This window comes from Salmo salar, chromosome ssa02 (genome assembly GCF_905237065.1).
Source record: "Salmo salar chromosome ssa02, Ssal_v3.1, whole genome shotgun sequence".
In the NCBI taxonomy this organism is placed as follows: domain Eukaryota; kingdom Metazoa; phylum Chordata; class Actinopteri; order Salmoniformes; family Salmonidae; genus Salmo; species Salmo salar.
Window position 1 is genome coordinate 29490613 of NC_059443.1, and position 18597 is coordinate 29509209.

An 18597-nucleotide genomic window follows, 5' to 3' on the forward strand; every position below is an offset into this window, starting at 1 on the left:
ACATTCATTATGGCGTCAAGTTATTTTGGATAGATTTTTAGAAATTCACTTCTTTATTACTGACTTATTCTGCAGTTCAGCATGTTCATATTTGTTTCAGCTTAACATGTTTGCAAGGGTAACTTATTAGGCAGCTATGTGCGCAAACTGCACCCAAAAGATGTTTGAGGTTGTATTTCCACTATTATTAAGCCTCAAGGGAGCTTGACAATTTGACACGTGTGTAAAATGCTGAAAAATCACACAAATAAGGAAAGAAAGTATTAATTTATTTCAGTAAGTAGAATGTCCCCACACACAGACCCTCTATTTTTATTGGGTGAAGAGGCTTCTAGATGTGGGGTCGTTTGGGTTTGAGAGTGTCTAGGTACAGGGACAGACTCTCCCTGTAGTTTACTGACCTACCTAGTGTTGGTCCTCAGGGAAAGCAACACACACACTTAGTGAAACAAGTCCTCCCAGCATATTGAAATTAAGACAATATAAACTTGGAGGGGGGGACATGTCTGACATACCTGTTACTGGCCTTCCTGCTCCATAATTTAATAAGACATAAACCAAATGGATGAGTCTCAATAAAGCAGGAATTTACTTTTCCCACTACGAGCTCGTAATCCAATACTGCCGAGTTCTGGAATTTAAGAGCAGGTCTGGGCCAGCAGGGCAAGAGCAGGATAAACTACCCTGTGGATGGGGAAAATAGCTCACAAGCAACACACAGGGGGTTACAACCCATGATGCAACACTCTCTCTGAGGAGGCCGAGAGAGGGAGAGACATTGACCAGCAGTACAGTACTACAGCACTGCTGTTGCTGTTGTTGTTTCTACTTGCTACAGACGTTTTGCTTTTCGATAAGTACCCTGTGAGAGAGAGGAGTGAGAGAAAGAGAGATACAGAGAGAGAGGGAAGAAGGAGAGAGAAGTTAGCTAGAGATGGGCTATCTGATCCGCACTGTCAGTGGGGGTGATGGGTGATCACTTACAACCACTCCCTTTCAGTGAACGCCAGTCACCATGGTCAGCGCACAGTGACAGGCTCTCTCTCTCTCTTTGTCTCTTTCTCTCTTAGAGGTCATGTTGATGATTCTGACAGGTAGTCGCTCGGTGCTCACTGATCTGTCTGTTGGCTAGACAGCCTTACAAGGGATCTAGTTACTGTCACTAGGACACTTCAGAGAGAACCACCCCAACCCAGGGAGCGGACTCCAGCCCCCCTAACCCATCGGATCTCCCAACACCCCCGTCATGACCCCCGTGGTCATGACACAAGGGACGGGCAGGGAAGACATGACTAAGCATGTCCATGTCCATGCCCCCCCCCCCCCACACACACACACACACAATAGATGATATCTGCTAGTAATTAAAAAGCATTTTCATCGCTGGTGAAGTAGATGCAGACAAACTCAGTTTAATACTCTTTCAATTCCTCCATTCTGTCCTTTTTTGTCTTTTTTGGGCAAGTAGCAGAAGTGTGTTTACCAAGCCCTTTCACTGACAGGTGATCTAGAGTGTCCCTTCAGGTTGATGTAGGGTGTGAGTTGTGGTCAGGCCATCACTGTCTTACATGTTGAGACCACCAGTCCAAAAATGTTCCAATGTCCACACCTAACTAGCATACTGTGCCACTTAGAATAAAGCCATGTTTTGTGTTATGGTTGAACTGTGAGGTGGACTTGAAGCTAGGGTTAGAGTTGGGGTTGTCTAATGCTTTATTGCCTGAGATAGACCAATAAAAACATAGTTTTAACATCTAAAGCATTATGTCGCTGAAATATGTAGTGTACAAAACATTAAGAACACCTGCTCTTTCCATGACATAGAGTGACCATGTGAATTCAGGTGAAAGCTATGATCCCTTATTGATGTCACTTGTTAAATCAACTTCATTCAGTATAGATGAAGGGGAGAAGACAGGTTAAATAAGGGATTTTAAGCCTTGAGACAATTGTGACGTAGATTGTGCATGTGTGAATGGGCAAGACAAAAGTGCTTTTGAACGGGGTAAGGTAGTAGGTGAACTGTCAAGAACTGCAACAGTCTCCCGTGTGTATCAAGAATGGTCCACCACCCAAAGGGCATCCAGCTAACTTGACACATCTGTGGGAAGCATTGGAGTCAACATGGGCCAGCATCCCTGTGGAACGCTTTTGACACCTTGTAGAGTCCATGCCGCAACGAATTGAGGCTGTTCTGAGGGCAAAAGGGGGGGGGTACTCAATGCTTTGTACTCAATCTATGAATTTTTTGCAGGTGGGGAGCCGAGCGAGCAAGAGAGGGTGGAGGAGGCTTGGGTTACAGCGCTGGGCATCTTGTTATGATGACATGCATTATCTGAATTAGGCCCACAGAATTATACCTACGGAGGAGTGGAACTGTGAAGGAGCTTTGAATGTCCTTGAACATCCAAGAGTAGGCTTAACGTTAGACCAGAGCTAGCTAGTGCTAGCTAACAAGCTTGTGTGTGCAGAGCAGCAAGAGAATTAAAATAAAACACATCTTACCTTTTTGTAGTTAATAAATCTAATGTGAAACAAAGCTATAATATCCTTAACTAGCCTTGAAAAAGTTAATCTATTCTTCTCAAATAAAAATTTCGCTCCCTAATTTCTGAATCCTGCTTGTAACATCAGTAGGCTAGTATGCTTTGGAGGGGGAGGGCCAGGTAGCTTACATGCAGAAACTGGAATATGTTTCTGAGTGACAGAGTGAGGGCTTTGCATAGGCGCTTTGTTGTGTTTTTTGTGGGACTGTAAAAAAATGCCCGGAACGTAAAAGACTGTTACTAACCGGTTCCCATGCTTTTAAAAATAGCGGTTCTGTTCCGGAACAGTATAGATCACTTTTGTTCCCGGTCCTGATTCAGTTCCTCAAAACATGTATTTATTTTCCAGTTTATTTTATTTTCCAGGTTCCAATCTTGATGCTTCCAAAAATGTAATGGATCTTTTAACCAACGTTACTGTCTCAGTCAATCTCCATCAGGGTATTTTACAGGGAGGTACAAATTATTATCTTTTAAAGACATTACTCCACAATGTACCATGTTTGCATACTTTATCTTTTAACATAAAATACAGTACTGTATATGTTTCAATTATATTTGTCTTGGTCTCTACACTCTCTTTTTCTCTCTCCCCATCTCTCGCTTCCTCCCTTATCATCTATGATATTTTTCTCTCTCTCTTTCACTAGTAACTCTACCCCAGGGAATCACCAGGTGATAAATTATTTATTTCCAAAAGCACGGCTGGTTTCCGTGACCCCTCTCTGTGAACCCAGCTCAGACAGAACAACAAACCTCCATTGTTATGTCGCCTCTGCTCTGCTCTCATGACTCTCTCCATTCACTCACACACACCAGGTAGTTATTTCTCTCCCCCTCCCTCCCTCCCTCCCTCCCTCTGACAACTTTTGGCCTGAGTAAGAGCACTTTATGGTGCCATTTCAGATTGCCACTTAGCTAACAATAGCAGTTGGGAGATTCTGATGGTTATTTTGCACAGCAGTTTCACAAATGTAATCAAATGTACCTCATTACACTGTCTTCCGTTCTCTGCTATTTTCCACAGCAGCATGAGATGCTACACGGGGTAAATCCCATCCCAATAATTACATCTGACACAACGCATGCAACTCAAGGGTAAGACTCTTCCAAGCCTTAGCAATTACATCTGTGCAAAATGCTATCGCAAACCTCATCTGAAACCCAACACAACACAAGTTCTGAACACAAAAACAAAGTGGGGGAGTCCTGGCCACTCAAAGCTGACAATTCTCATGAATAATAACCAATCTCCATCAAGATAACCATGTCAAGGCATGTCAGGATTTATCATGAAGTGAATGAATCTAATTGTAAAGGTTTGACAGAGATCATAACAGATGTCTGTTGGATGGACTTACATTATACACTGTATTATTATTAGTGACCTCCTAAACCTGTTCTTAAGTCCAACCTAAGATGTGTGCGTTTTATAATAACATGACATGGCTCCTTAAGTGGTCTGTATAAAATATCTAGGTTGTTAATGCCTAATGCATAATAATGATCATAATTCACTATTTAGGTTATGTACACTACCAGTCAAAAGCTTTAGAACACCTACTCATTCAAGGGTTTTTCTTTATTTTTACTATTTTCTATGTTGTATAATAGTGAAGACATCCAAACTATGAAATAACACATATGGAATCATGTAGTAACCAAAAAAGTGTTAAACAATGTCACGCCCTGACCTGAGAGAGCCGTTTTTCTCTATTTGGTTAGGTCAGGGTGTGATATGGGGTGGGCATTCTATGTCATATATTTCTTTGTGTTTGACTATCGTTGTCTCTGATTGGGAATCATACTTAGGCAGCCCTTTTGCCCACCTTCAGTTGTGGGATCTTGTTTTTGTACAGCTCAGTGTAAGCCTGCAGAATGTGACGTTCGTTTTCCTTTTCGGTATTTTGTTTAGTGTTCTGAGTTATAATCAAATTTATCATGAGCACTTAACACGCTGCACCTTGGTCTCCTCTCTACGACGAGCGTTACAAACAAATCAAAACATATCTTATATTTGTGATTCTTCAAATAGCTACCATTTTCCTTGATGACAGCGTTGCACACTCTTGGCATTCTCTCAACCAGCTTCATGAGGTAGTCACCTGGAATGCATTTCAGTTAACAGGTGTGCCTTCTTAAAAGTACATTTGTGGAATTTATTTCCTTCTTAATTAGTTTGAGCCAATCAAGTTGTGTTGTGACGTGGTAGGGTGGGTATACAGAAGATAGCCCTATTTGGTAAAATACCATATTATGGCAAGAACAGCTCAAATAAGCAAAAAGAAATTACAGTCCATCATTACTTTAAGACATGAAGGTCAGTCAATATGGAAGATTTCATCAACGGCAGTCGCAAAAATCAACAAGCTCCGCCACAGGAACTGATGACCCAGAGTTACCTCTGCTACAGAGGATAAGTTCATTAGAGTTATCAGCCTCAGAAATTACAGCCCAAATAAATACTTCACAGAGTTCAGACACATCTCAACATCAACTGTTCAGAGGAGACTGTGTGAATCAGGCCTTCATGGTCGAATTGCTGCAAAGGAACCACTACTAAAGGACACCAATAATAAGAAGAGACTTGCTTGGGCCAAGAAACACAAGCAATGGACATTAGACCAGTGGAAATGTGTCCTTTTATCTGGAGTGTCTTTGTGAGACGTGGTGTGGGTGAACGGATGACCTCCGCATGTGTATTTCCCACCATAAAGCATGGAGGAGGAGGTGTGATGGTGTGGGGGTGCTTTGCTGGTGACATGTCGGTGATTTGTTTAGAATTCAAAGCACACTTAACCAGCATGGCTACCACAGCATTCTGCAGAGATACGCCATCCGATCTGGTTTGGGCTTAGTGGGACTATCATTTGTTTTTCAACAGGACAATGACCGAACACACCTCCAGGCTGTGTAAGGGCTAATTTACCAAGAAGGAGAGTGATGGAGTGCTGCATCAGATGACCTGGCCTCCGCAATCACCCGACCTCAATTCATTTGAGATGGTTTGGTATGAGTCGGACCACAGAGTGAAGGAAAAGCAGCCATCAAGTGCTCAGCATATGTGGGAACTCCTTCAAGACTGTTGGAAAAGCATTCCAGGTGAAGCTGGTTGAGAAAATGCCAAGAGTGTGCAAAGCTGTCATCATGGGTGGCTACGTTGAAGAATCTTGTTGAACACTTTTTTGGTTACTACATGATTCCATGTGTTATTTCATAGTTTTGATGTCTTCACTATTATTCTACAATGTAGAAAATAGTACAAATAAAGAAAAACCCTTGAATGAGTAGGTGTTCTAAAACTTTTGACCGGTAGTGTATGCCTAATGCCTAAGATTTCACCAGGTTGCGTGTGCCTAATAATTTGTTAGGTTACGTATGCCCCTCTATATACTATGAGATGAGATGATTCCAACATGGCTCTGGGGTGGTACAGGCGTGGGAAGCTAGGGTTCCTGGTCCGTCACACATTCCGGCCCCCGCCTACCTGGATGAGATGACCTCCTAAACGTCTCCAATTACGCAGCCATTGACAGACACGAACACACACACAGAAACACACACACACAGCCACTGACAGACAGAAAATTAGTCTGACCAGGGGGGCTGCAGACGACACTGATAAGAAGAGAGCAGTGAGCGCAGGGAGAGAGGGATGCAGGTTGGGAGAATAAGGGCCAGGGTGAGAGAGCAGAGTGGATGGGAAACAGGCAGTGGAATGACGATGGGATAAAACAGTGGAGGGTGGCAGAGGCAGTGTGGATGGATGGAATGTAGCCTATAGACAGAGGATGGTAATAAAGGCAGAAGAAGAAAGGTGTAGGTGGGTCAAGGAGTTTTCCCCCATTAGACTTAGTGGTCCCAGAATGTCAGAATGCAAACTCATACACTCTCTCAACACACGCACACACACACACACACACACACACACACACACACACACACACACACACACACACACACACACACACACACACACACACACACACACACACACACACACACACACACACACACACACACACACGCAAACACACACAGACTCACACACACACACAGACTCACACACACACACACACACACAGACTCACACAGACACACACTGGCCCTCCAGTCAGTCTCTCAGCCTTAGCCTTCCTCCCCTCCATACCACCATATAAATATGTCTGCCTCTCTGCATCAGCAACCTTGACCCATGACCTGGCATGAGCACACAAAGCCTCTGCTATTGTCTGAGAGGGGGACGTAAGCACACCCACACACCCCACATAGGGGGTAGAGCACAGCTGGGAACCCTCCATGCCTCTTTCTCCCTCCCTCTCTCTCTCTCTGTATCTATCTATCTCTTTCTTTATCTCTCAACCACCCCTCCATCATTCTCAGAACTGAAAGAGATTTCCTATGAGCCAAGAAAAAACAAGGCGAAAACCAAAAGGTTTAATATGGGGCCTGGGGGTGACTTGAATTTGTTGGGTTTAAGTAAAGACAACCAGTAAATTGATCCTGAACCACAATGCATTAAGAGCATTACAGATGATTTATTATTCTCTCTAAATTAATGACTTTTTTGGGGTTTCCCAGCAACAGATTCCTTGAGTCCATAGAAAACTAATGCTTCTGGTGGAATTTCTTTCAATTAAGCCTGTGTTTCAGTGGCCATGGATAAGGTGATGACAGGACAGACCCTGTTTAGACATGGGAAAAAGAAAGAGTGCCCTCATATGGTTTTGGAGAGATTAAAACAGTAACTTCATTGTCCAGAAACCATACATGATTCAGTTTCCCCTCCTCTCTACTCCACTCCACACACTTTCCCAAACACACACACACACAAGCGCACGTACAAGCACACACACACACCCTTTCCCAGATCCCACAGAGAACCATCGTGGCATTTAGCCCAACGGGTTCTGATCATCCGAGGGCGACTCCACAAGAACCCCAGCCAGCCAATCACAAGTCAGTACAGTGCTAACCAGAAGCTGAGCTAGCACTAGAGGACACTACTGTTGAGTGTAAAATAATATTTATTCTAATCAATCTCATGTGTGGATTTTGCTCAGTGGTGCTTTATGCATGTTTTTTTCTATTCCGAATAATTATATTGTATGTTCTGCAGTCAGTACATCAGTCATTCAGTCCTTACTTCTTAATCTTTGGGGCTGTCAGTCAGTCAGCTTTACTGAGTGAGTTTAAGGTTTAGAAAGACTTCATGAAGAAAAATACTGTCAGCGACCAGCTCACAGACATGCAAACCTGCTTACAGACGCGCTCTGTGGTAGGAGTAGCATGGTAGGATGGTTGGATGGAGGATGGAGGATGGAGGAGCAGTGAATATGTGTATGTTGCTTGAACCCTTGGCCTGCCACAGCCCCAGCCTTACTGGCCCTGTGTGTGAAGCTCTGGTTACAAGGCTCTCTTTCCTGTTTATTTAGTCAAAGGAAGAGAGAGGAGAAAGAGAGAGAGAGAAAGGGGGATGTGGAGAGAGAAAGAGAAAGAGAAAGAGAGGGATTGACGTGAGAGGGATTGACGGGGAGAGAGGGACGGAGAAAAAGAGACAGACAAGAGAGAGAGAAAAATAGAGGGGAGGACAGAAAGAGAAAGATGGACGAGAGAGACAAAAGAGAGGGAGATACTGAGAGGGAGGGAGATACGGAGTGCGAGTCAGAGACAGGAAGAGACAGAGAGAGACAGAGAGAGAGCAAGAGCGAGAGAGGTACGGAGATAGAGAAAGGTTTATGCTGGAGAGCCCTTCAACAAGTTCACCAAACAGAGCGTCTCCTAATCATTGAAACCAGATGACAGCAAATCCTCCATCCTGCTTCATGTGCGGAGAGAGAGACCCGGAATGACTGACTGGGAGACCAGGAATTCAGAATCACTCATTTTTTACCCTTTTGGATTCTTCTTGTTCTTGTTTTATGACATGATGTATTGACAAATTGCTGTATTATTTGAAGTTTCTCAAAAACATCTTCAGATTTTGAAGGAATTGTGGTCCAAATTGAAAAACAACTGGTTAAATTGGAAGGCATACAAAACCTTTCAGTTCGTTGATTTCTTTGGGTTTTAAATAGGGTTTGTGATTCAAATATTGTTAACTGACTGAGTGCGGTATTTTGAAGTTTATTGAATTTATTTAAGGGTGGCCAATACTTGTCACTTGAGAAGTGATATATTGGGCGTCAAATGTCTGACTAAACAGTGTTTGACAAGTCAGTAAACTGAAGGAGTCTGTGGGTCTATTTTCTTGCCCAACATTCCTAACGTATTACTGATCCACAGTAACACCCATGGTTCAGCCTGTCATTATTCACTATACAGCAAACTCCTCATTTAAATGATATATTTACAACTGATAAATTGCCAATTGGCTGTAATGACAGTCAAATGGATGGATGTCAAATCTGGAATACACTCATTAATCTTCAAACAGTAGAAATGGAGATGAGGTGTGATGGGGACTGACTTTTCCACTAGTAATGGGAAGGAGGGCTTCTGCCAATGTGCTGGGCGACAGAGGGCACAGAGTAGACAACAGTGATGTGTGTTCGACCACCACACACAATCCCATCAATACATAACTGAACTGTCTCCTCCGCCGGCAGATGTAGACTGGAGAGAATGCGTCTTTCTCACACACAATGCACACACACACACACACTCACGCACACACGGATGTACTGGGAGTAGCCAGCTAAGTACTGTCCATTAAAGGCCGATGTTTCACATTTGGGCTTATCTGGAAAATAAAGTTTTGTAGTAGTTTAGTAGTCAGGTAGTCATACAGAGGAATGTGTAACAGCCCCATGGCCTCCTGGGACATCACACACATCCCATCCCTGGATGCCTTGCATGTCTAAAACAAACTAAACATCTGCTTTTACTTCTTGTTTTGCGGATAAAAGATGAAAAAAAGCAGAGCAGAAAATAGTTGCTTCACTAAAAATAATTATGCTGGTTTTCTCCTGGATCACTTGACGGGGTGCTGATCTGGGACAGACAGACAGACCGAGAGACAGAGAGAGACAGAGAGAGGCAGAGAGAGAGAGAGAGAGAGAGAGAGAGAGAGAGAGAGAGAGAGAGAGAGAGAGAGAGAGAGAGAGAGAGAGAGAGAGAGAGAGAGAGAGAGAGAGAGAGAGAGAGAGAGAGAGAGAGAGAGAGAGAGTTTCTCTGCGAGTGGGAAGTTCCTCAGGTCCACGCCTTGTTCTACACGAATAGAATCCATTGAGGTTTACAGATCCGGCTGTACACAGCACGCTACGGGCAAGGGAGAGCAGAGACAAAATATTTTTTTCTTCTTCTTGTAAGTCATGCCCGGTGACAATGGCCTCCTGCCTGCTGTAAAACCCTCCCTCACTCCATCTCTCTCCCTCTCTCCCTCCCCCAAACCCACCATCCACATTACAAATCATCTGTGCTCTGCAGCGCCGATCAGGATGCCAGGAACAGATGAAGCATTGTTATCCCACCGAACTCAGCATTCCTGCTTACAAGCAAAAACTCAAACAGGAAGTACCAATGATGCGCTCAATACGGAAGTGGTCTGATGAAGCAGATGCTAAGCTACAGGACTGTTTCGCTAGCACAGACTGGAATATTTTCCGTGATTCATCCGATGGCATTGAGGAATTTATCACATCAGTCACCGTCCTCATTAATAAGTGCATCGACAACGTTGTGCCCATGTAACCGATGTGAAATGGCTAGCTAGTTTACAGGGTGCACGCTAATAGTGTTTCAATCGGTGACGTTACTCGCGCTGAGACCTTGAAGTAGTTGTTCCCCTTGCTCTGCAAGGGCTGCGGCTTTTGTGGAGCGATGTGTAACGATCCTTCGAGGGTGGCTGTTGTCGATGTGTGCAGAGGGTCCCTGGTTCGAGCCCAGGTAGGGGCAAGGAGAGGGACGTAAGCTATACTGTTACATTGATGCTGTTGACCCGGATCACTGGTTTCTGCGGAAAAGGAGGAGGTCAGAAGGGGGATGAGTGTAACCAATGTGAAATGGCTAGCTAGTTTGCGGGGTGCGCGCTAATAGCGTTTCAATCGGTGACATCACTCGCGCTGAGACCTTGAAGTAGTTGTTCCCCTTGCCCTGCAAGGGCCGCAGCTTTTGTGGAGCGATGGGTAACGATGCTTCAAGGGTGGCTGTTGTCGATGTGTGCAGAGGGTCCCTAGTTCGGGGCGAGGAGAGGGCCGGAAGCTATACTGTTACACCCACATTGACCATACGTGCATATCCCAACCTGAAGTCATAGATTACAGGCAACATCCACACTGATCTAAAGGCTATAGCTGCCAGATGCTTGTAAGAAATCCCACAATGCCCTCTGACAAACCATCAAACAGGCAAAGTGTCAACACTGGACTAAGATCGAATCCTAGTACACCGGCTCTGATGCTCGTCGGATGTGACAGGGCTTGCAAACTATCACGGATTACAAAGAGAAACTCAGACGCAAGATAAATGCCTTTCCTGCTCGCTTCGAGGCAAGCAACACTGAACCATGCATGAGAGCACCAGCTGTTCTGGATGCTCTCCATAGCCAATGTAAGACCTTTCAACAGGTTAACAATCACAAGGCTGCAGGGCCAGACGGATTACCAGGACGGGTACTCAGAGCATACGCTGACCAGCTGGCAAGTGTCTTCTCTGACATTTTCAACCTCTCCCTGACCCAGTCTGTAATACCTACATGTTTCAAGCAAACCACCATAGTCTCTGTGCCCAAGAACGCCAAGGTAACCTGTCTAAATGACTATCTCCCCGTAGCACTCACATCTGTAGCCATGAAATGCTTTGAAAGGCTGGTCATGGCTCACAATCAACACCATCATCCCAGACACCCTGGGGCATACCGCCCCAACAGATCCACAGATGATGCAATCTTTATTGCACTCCACACTGCCCTTTCCCACCTGGACAAGAGGAACACCTACTGTATGTGAGAATGCTGTTCATTGACTACAGCTCACCATTCAAAGAGGTCACAACAACACCTCTTCCCCCTCAGGAGGCTCAAAAGATTTGGCATGGGGCTTCAGATCCTCAAAAAGATATACAGCTGCACAATTGAGAGCATCTTGACTGGCTGCATCACCTCTTGGTATGGCAACTGCTTGACATCTGACCGCAAGGCGCTACAGAGGGTAGTGCGTACGGCCCAGTATAACACAGGGGCCGATCTCCCTGCCATCCAGGACCTCTATACCGGGTGGTGTCAGAGGAAGGCCTTTAAAATTGTTAAAGACTCCAGCCACCCAAGTCACAGACTGTTCTCTCTGCTACTGCACGGCAAGTGGTACCAATGCAGCAAGTCTGGGGCCAACAGGACCCTGAACAGCTTCTACCCCAAAGCCACAGTACTGCTAAATAGTTAGTTAAATAGTTAACCAAATAGCTATCTACATTGACCCTTTTTTAAACTTTTTTTTACTCGTCACATATGCTTCTACTACTGTTTTTTATCTGTCACTTTATTCCTAGTTGTATGTACATATTTATTTCAATTACCTCGTACTCCTGCACATTGACTCGGTACTAGTACCCCGTGTATATAGCCAAGTTATTGTTACTCATTGTGTATTTATTATTACGTGTTTTACTTTTCTATTATTTCTCTATTGTTGGAAAGGGCCTGTAAGTAAGCATTTCACTCTTGTTCACGAAGCATGTGACAAATAAAATTTGATTTGCTTTTGATTTGATCCTCCTCCATCATCTCTATACTGACCTCTTATTGGCTAGCTCAACTCTTTCCTACATGTTTCTGGTTCCATCCAATACCCATTCTCTGTATTGTACAGTACAGTTCAGTACATTATAGTACAGTAGTGATGTAGGGTTTTGGAGTACAGAAAGGCTGTCAGTCCCAAATGGAACCTTATTCCTAATATAGTGCCCTACTTTTGACCAGAGCCCTATGGGCCCTTAAGGTCTGATTTTCTATGGCGCAGAAGTGAACCTTTGACTGTGGGTTCAGCAGGTTGGACCATGGAGCTCCTGGCCACAGCTGTTGCTGTTTGAGAGGACCAGTAGACAGTAATTACACTGCTGGCATTCAGACCTGCCCCTAAAAATAGAAATCATAATATCGTTGCCATGATATTGAGGGTGATGAGGAAGTGTTGATGCTGGATCTGACACATAGAGTGTGTCCGAAATGGCACCCTTTTTCCTACGGAGTGCACCACGTTTGACCAGCGCTCTATGGGAATAAATAGGGAAAATGGTGCCATTTCAGACGCAGGCATAGTGAATAAACGGCTCTCTGTTTCCTGGAGTTGGTGCAGTGCATTAATAGTTGTCTTAGTAACAGGGGTGACCTGTGAGGTGACCCTCCGGGCAAGGCAACACCCTTCCTGTCCCAGGGCATAGGTGTGGGGTGTGTGGTGAGGGTTGTGGGGAGAGCGGGATGTGGGGTGTGGGGTGTGGGGTGTGGGAGGGGGGAGAGCATGGTTTGTCCTCCCTTCCTCCCCTTCCCTCTGGGCCGACTCTTTTCTCTGTATACATCAATGATGTCGCTCTTGCTGCTGGTGATTCTCTGATCCACCTCTACGCAGACGACACCATTCTGTATACAGCTAACCCTTCTTTGGACACTAACCTCCAGACGACCTTCAATGTCATACAACTCTACTTCCGTGGCCTCCAACTGCTCTTAAACACAAATAAAACTAAATGCAAGCTCTTCAACCGATCGCTGCCCGCACCTGCCCGCCCGACTAGCATCACTACTCTGGACGGTTCTGACTTAGAATATGTGGACAACTACAAATATCTAGGTGTCTGGTTAGACTGTAAACTCTCCTTCCAGATTCACATTAAGCATCTCCAATCCAAAATTAAATCTAGAATCAGCTTCCTATTGCTCAACAAAGCATCCTTCACTCATGCTGCCAAACATACCCTCGTAAAACTGACTATCCTACCGATCTTTGACTTCGGCAATGTCATTTACAAAATAGCTTCCAACACTCTACTCAGCAAACTGGATACAGTCTATCACAGTGCCATCCATTTTGTCACCAAAGCCCCATATACTACCCACCACTGCGACCTGTATGCTCTCGTTAGCTGGCCCTTGCTTCATATTCGTCGCCAAACCCACTGGCTCCAGGTCATCTATAAGTCTTTGCTAGGTAAAGCCCCGCCTTATCTCAGCTCACTGGTCACCATAGCAGCACCCACCCGTAGCACGCACTCCAGCAGGTATATTTCACTGGTCACCCCCTTTGGCCGCCTTTCCTTCCAGTTCTCTGCTGCCAATGACTGGAACGAATTGCAAAAATCACTGAAGCTGGAGACTCATATCTCCCTCACTAACTTTAAGCATCAGCTGTCAGCGCCGCTCACAGATCATTGCACCTGTACATAGCCCATCTGTAAATAGCCCATCCAACTACCTCATCCCCATATTGTTTTTGTTTTTTTGCTCCTTTGCACCCCAGTATCTCTACTTGCACATTCATCTTCTGCACATCTATCACTCCAGTGTTTAATTGCTAAATTGTAATTACTTCACCACAACGGCCTATTTATTGCCTCACCTCCCTAATCTTACCTCATTTGCACACACAGTATATATATATGTTTTCTATTGTGTTATTGACTGTACGTTTGTTTATTCCATGTGTGACACTGTGTTGTTGTTTGTGTCGCACTGATTTGCTTTATCTTGGCCAGGTCACAGTTGTAAATTAGAACTTGTTCTCAACCTGGTTAAATAAAGGTGAATATATATATATTTTTTTATTCTCTCTCTCACACACACACCTCAACTCCTTCTCCTACAACACCCATTTTTCTTTTTCTCCTTCTCTTAGTCATTGTCACGTCCTGACCATAGAAAGCCTCTATTTTCTATGGTACAGTAGGTCAGGGCATGACTAGGGGTTTGTTCTCGTTTCTATTTTCTATGTGAGGTTCTAGGTTTATTTTCTATGTTGGTTATTGGTATGATTCCCAATTAGAGGCAGCTGGTTATCTTTGTCTCTAATTGGGGATCATACTTAAGTAGTTTTTTTTCCACCTGTGAGTTATGGGATATTGTTTATGTTTAGTTGCTTGTTTGCTTTACATTGTAGTCACGGTTTGTTTATTCTTTATTTGTTTTGTATTTGCATAAAGTTTTGCTTTATAATAAATTATGTGGAACGCTACTCACGCTGCGCCTTGGTCTGACCATCATTATTACAACAAACGTGACAGTCATCCAACACCACTCTCTCGCATACTCCACCTCCTCCAATTCTACCTCTGTCTCTCCTTCTCTCTCCCCCCCAGAAACCTCTCCTACTTCCTTCTCACAGATTCTGAGGAATGCCAGGAATCCATGGCTCCTTGCAGAATCATGTTTTTCTTACATATGACTGCAATCTCAGAATCCAAGCTCTGAGAAGCCCTGTGAAGCCAAGCCTGTGTGCTTTTGGAGTGGTTTAGTTGGAAGAACTGGGAATGGGTTTTCATGGTCCTCACACTAAACAAGATGCCCATTGTTCTTCAATTAGCACATCAGCCCCAGATCCGGACATTTCTGGGATCTTCCGTAGAGGACCGAACGCTAGATACACTACGATATGGCAGGCCAGACTGCATGGATGGGTGCTGCTGATGGTGATAACCCTGGTCTGCTGTTGGAGAGGGTCCCATTCTCCCTTAACCTGCCAGCTGATAGCACTTTTCATGACTTGAGTTATCATTTGAAAGATATTTTGTAATGTGGGTTACACAGCTACTGTGAAGATGGTAGTCTTGGTAGGTAATCAGATCAGTGTTAGCCCATATCGACTGACATGTTTGATTTGAATCAAACAGAAAACCTCTTGTTAATTTCATGCCATTTAGTGTAAACTGAACAACCTTTAGTAATCTTTAGTTGGAGGGGTTGATTTAAAATGGTTGCTGTGTGGACGGCATGCCTCCTCAGTCTTCTCAGTTAGCCTGAGGTTTAGAACAGGAGACTGCTCCAACCTCTGAGCTATAGGTCTGTGTTAATCCGTGAGTCATAATGTTCACATTAAAGTTTCAAGTTTTATTAGTCATATGTACAGGATACACATAGTATACACCGTCCAATAAAATGCTTAGGTTAATTCTCAACAACACAACAATAATAAGAAAAGATAAGAATACGAACATAAAGGCTCTGTAGAATAGAAAAACATTTCAAGCAGTACGTATTCTGATCTAATAAATATTATTGGGCTAGTAACTTCTCAACACTCCTCCCCAACACTATATTCCAGACACTTCTTACTAAAAGCTGAATAAAAGCAATAATAAGTATGGAGCTCTAATTTTAGGCACGTGGTTTAACCACTTAGTAAGGCTTTGTTCACAGTAACATGGGTCTGGCGTGTGTGTTTGTACAGCCACTGTGGCTGCCTGGTCCTCACCTGAACTAACGCAGAGCAAGAGATGGAGGGAGAGATGGAGGCAGGAGCAGGGGTCAATATAAACCCAGACTGCTGTTAGAAATACACCAGCACCCAACAATATACTGCTAATATCAATGGACGCCAGTCAAAGATATTGTTGCAACCAATTAACTAGTCAATGAAATGTACAAAACACTACAGTGTTTTCTGTAAACACTCAGCAAGATACTGCCCTAGAGCTTTCCATTTTTCGTCATTTAGCAGACACTCTTATCCAGAGCAACTTACAGTAGTGAATGCATACATTTCATAAATGTTTTCTCCATACTGGTCCCCCATGGGAATCAAACCCACAACCCTGGTGTTTCAAACACCATGCTCTACCAAGTGAGCCACACGGGACCACACTTTCCAACCAGATACAGATAGCGTGACATCAGATGAACATAACAATGTTTAACTCATAATTCTGATGCAACTAATACTAGGATCCCACACAAATCAAACATAGCACATGAAAGAGTAGTGATGCATCTGCCAACAAAATGACTGTGAGTCTATGTGCAATCTGGTTGCAATTCCAGAGAAGAAAAGTGAAATTAAGTTTTACTACCTGGACATTTTGTAATGACTCAAAGGCTCCTGTTGGGACCACTAAGAACAAAACAGACATGACAATCTTCTTCTAAGTTGAAAAGAATCACGCAACCATCTCTCCTTTTCTCGAAGCCAGACACGGGGTTGCTGGGGACATGACATAACACACATATATAGGCCACAGGCAAATACACAGTCTGTTTCCCAAATGTCACACTGTTCCCTAGTACACAACTTTTGAGCAGGGCCCAAAGGGCTTACCCATAGGGTCAAACGTAGTGCACTATGTAGGGAATAGGGTGCCATTTGGGATGCTTCCAAGGATACAAATAAGTTATATACTAAAACATGCACTCTTACACATTTGACTGAGTGATGAGAGCGGTGTGGTCAAGTTTGAGCCTATACTGGATAACAATCTATTCACTGTTGTATTCAACAACAATCTTCCCATTGTTATTCACTGATTGTGACTGATGTTATTGAATTGATCACATTTTCACACAAATGAAATAAATACCTCTTGAGAGAAAACGCCAGGGAACAACACCAAGGACAAGTTTTTTTGGCAACCTTCCACACTTAGAGGTTTAGTTTTCTCCGCAGTGAGGAAAGGAAAGCATTCCTGTTTGTTTGAATTACGCCTGATGGGAGACACATATACTCAGTTTAGAATTTTTTACAACTTTTTCATTGAAGTTAAATAACATATTAAATAATTGGTATTATTCTCAGTATAATACTAATCATTACAAAAATATTTAAAACCAACATATTCATTTCAGTCAAGATCACTGTCATTACTTAAATGTTTGCCTTCAAACAACCAGCCAGAACAGATGTAAAGTGTTTGTTTTGGTACAAACATTTGGCATATTCCTAGACACCAAAACTTCAAGTGTACTGAAATTGTTGCACTTTTAGATGTAACATAGAGAGAGAGAGAGAGAGAGAGAGACAGAGAGAGAGAGAGACAGAGAGAGAGACAGAGAGAGAGAGAGAGAGAGAGAGAGAGAGAGAGAGAGAGAGAGAGAGAGAGAGAGAGAGGAGGGAAAGACAACAGTAGAGATAGAGAAAGAGATCGAAGAGAGAGAAAAAGAGATAGAGAGAGCGAGAGAGAGAGCTGCAATTCACTTCTGTATGCTGCAATTCAGTTCTGTACAGTAACTTCTGTATCCAGACTCCATCTACCCCTCAGGATCTAATGCCTAATGCACCCTTGCTCCTTCATATGGCCTTAATGCTATACCACAGCACAGAAGGCCCATAATACCAACTTGAATATAAAATGGGCTATAACATCAAATATGAAAAGCAAAAATGCCTTGTTAGAGCCCAGATCTGCCAAGTTGAATATATTTAAAAGAGGATTCATAAATACATAAAGAAAACAAAGTGGTTAAAAAAAAAATATTGTCCAACAAGCAGTCAGCTTGCTTGGGTTATGGAAAGCAAGGAAAGCCCCAGGAATTTTTGCCACTAAGTTAAACAAAGAGGGGAACAGGGCCAGGCACTAACATGTGGTTACTGTTGTAGCCTGGCTCTGGACATACAGATGTATAGAATTACCCATTTAACAACAATTACACATTCTCTGTAGACACAGCTCACCTTCCCACCTCATTTTACCAGAACTCCAAAATATGAGACACCCTATATTTAGTTACAGTGCATTCGGAAAGTATTCAGACCCCTTCCCTTTTTCAACATTTTGTTACGTTACAGCCTTATTCTTAAATCAATTAAATAAATGTTTTTCCTCATCAATCTGCATACAATACCCCATAATAACAAAGTGAAAACAGGTTTTAAGACATTTTTGCAAATGTATTAAAAATAAAAAACAGAAATACCTTACTTACATAAGTATTCAGACCCTTTGCTATGAGACACGAAATTGAGCTCAGGTGCATCCTGTTTCCATTGATCATTCTTAAGATCTTTCTACAACTTGATTGGAGTCCACCTGTGGTAAATTCAATTGATTGGACATGATTTGGAAAGGCACACACCTGTCAATATAAGGTCCCACAGTTGACAGTGCATGTCAGAGCAAAAACCAAGCCATGAGGTTG